At 44.4% G+C, this 2,500-nt stretch overlaps 1 protein-coding gene across 1 annotated transcript in view; it reads right to left on the bottom strand.

Annotated features, from left to right (window-relative positions):
• Positions 1 to 2,500, bottom strand: part of OTOGL (otogelin like) — a 3,472,886-nt gene that overhangs the window by 1,962,902 nt on the left and 1,507,484 nt on the right. The gene's annotated exons all lie outside the window — the stretch shown is intronic.

The raw sequence follows: 2,500 nt of genomic DNA, 5'->3' as shown, positions 1-2,500 counted from the left end.
TTTTCAGTCGGGCTGCATAGGACATATGTTTGAGAACAGTAATCCTCTTGGTGAGGTACTTTTGTGGTCTTTCCAGCTGTTGGAAGTGTCTTGTGAGGTACATCCCAAATGTGGCATTGTACTCTATGATGGGTCTAATGAGTGACGAGTAGAGGGGCACTATAATCTCTTTATTTCTAGATGTGAACCCTTTAGTAATTAGATGGGCCACATAGAAGGATTTCCTAACTACTTTGGCAATATGATTGTCAAAGGAGAGATTACTATCTACCTGGGTCCCCAGATCTCTTATTACCTCTTCTGTATTAAGGGGGCTGCCACCTACGTGGTAATTCGTGGGTGTTTTGTTTTTCCTAAATGGGATGACTATGCATTTTTTGACATTTAGCTTGAGGCCATGACTTTGATACCAGGTGTCCGTCTCAGTAAGGCCCTTTTGGAGGATGACCATGTCAGCTGGAGAGTTAATTATGGCTCCCAGTTTGCAGTCATCGGCGAACTTGGTTAGCCATAGTCCTCCTGTGTTTGCCTGTACTTCTGAGAAGTATATGCCAAACAGTAGGGGTCCCAGGACTGAACCTTGAGGAACACCACTTCTGACTTGTTTAGAGTCGGACCTGGAGCCCACTATTCTTACCGTGTGAGTTCTGTCTGTAAGCCAGTTGGCAACCCATCTCGTGACATAGGGGTTTATGTTCAGGCTGGTGAGTTTTTCTGTAATACCCGAGTGGGGAATGGTGTTGAAAGCCTTGGTGAGGTCAAGGTAGGCTGTGTGAACCACCTTTCCCTCATCTATGGCCTTGGTGACTGTCTTGAAGAAGTCAACCAGGTTTAGTAGGCATTATCTGCCCTTAACAAAGCCGAACTGGGTCGGGTCAAGTGTTTGGAGGTTCCCAATGTCTTTTTTAATGAGATCCATGATGATGTGCTCCATAGCCTTGCAGACCAGGCTAGTCAGGCTTATGGGGTGATAGTTACCAGGGTCAGTTGTGGCCCCTCCTTTGTGGAGAGGAATAACCATTGCTGTGCACCATTCTATGGGCACGTAGCCTGTGGAGAGGTTGAGGTTGAACAGCGTGTTTAGGTGGGGGGTTAGTTCGTTCTGTAGTTCATGCAAGACGCAGCCTGGGACACCATCTGGTCCTATTGATGCTGTGTCTTTGGCTTTTGAAAGGGCTGTTTTCACCTGTGTGTCTGTGATTTTTGGGAAACTACACTTTTCCAGTATTGTTGTGGGCCCTTTTGGAGGTGAGAGGGGGGTGAAGTTTGCACTGAATCTATCTGCCAGGATGTTGGCCATATCAGTAGGTTCATTATATTTTGTGCTATTTTGTACTAATTCAGTGCATATCTGTGAGTTGCCACTTAGATTCTTAACATAGCTAAAGAAGGCTTTGTGGTTATCTTTTGAATCCTTGGCAATTTTTCTTTCGCAATTAGCCTTGGATGATTTCATAAGGGACCTCAGTTTCTTACTGATACTGATCAGGGATGTCATTTCTTCTTGGAATTTGCTTTTTTCTGAACTAGTTTCCTCCTTCTATTGTATACCCTGTTTATTTCAGGGGTCCACCAAACTGGTTTCCTTCTCTTAGAGGAGTGAGTCTTGGTTTTGCTAGGGATGGCATGATCCATGCATCCTTGTAAGTGCTCATAGAGTGCATCTGTAAAGGTTTCTGCATCTTGGGCAGTGTTATCCTTTAGCGTGGGGGCTGTGAAACTTACCACCTCTGTATTAAGTAAGGTGAAGTTTGCTTTAGAAAAGTTTTTTACTGTGGTTTCCTTAGTTTGGGGTGGTGGTGGGGTGTGGACATCCAGAGTGATTAGTTTATGGTCTGATCTAACCAGTGATGGGTTGACCTCCAGTGTGGAACACCTGTCGTCCATGTTGGCGATGACCAGGTCCAATATGTTTTCGCCTCTGGTAGGGGAGTTTACCAGCTGATCCAGGGCATTTGAGTTAATGCATTCCAGGAAGCGCTGGGCCTGGGAATTTGTACTCAAGTAGTTTTCCCAATGAATGGTAGGGTAATTGAAATTGCCCAATATCAGGGTGTTTGGTAGGACCTTCATGTTTTCCAGTGTCTCCAGAAAGGTGGAGTGGTGGTCCTGGGTCATGGAGGGTGATCTGTAGCAGGCCACAATTTGCATTGCAGATTTAGCTGATGTTAGTTGCACATGGATGATCTCAGAGGTATCATGCTGCGCCACTAACCTGGAGGTGTAGGTATCCTTGATGAATATGGATACACCCTCTCCTTTTGTGTTTCGGTCCGTGTTCTATGGCTGAAACATGTGGTATGAGTTGTAGCCCAGTAGGCCTTTTCTGGATATCTAAATAATTTGCCAGATTCAATCACTTTTTTAAGCAGAATGTTTGAATTTATATAGTTGAGCAGTATGATGAATGCTTTGATTTTATTCTTACTTTTCTTGAATGACTGAAGAGTTGTTAGATGATGCATGACTTGTTAATGACTCAGCTAATCAGGACTGACAA

This window comes from Protopterus annectens, chromosome 11.part0 (assembly GCF_019279795.1).
Source record: "Protopterus annectens isolate FY-2018-M chromosome 11.part0, PAN1.0, whole genome shotgun sequence".
Lineage (NCBI taxonomy): Eukaryota > Metazoa > Chordata > Ceratodontiformes > Protopteridae > Protopterus > Protopterus annectens.
The sequence above is the reverse complement of the archived record's forward strand: the minus strand, read 5'-3'. Positions and strand labels throughout refer to the sequence as shown.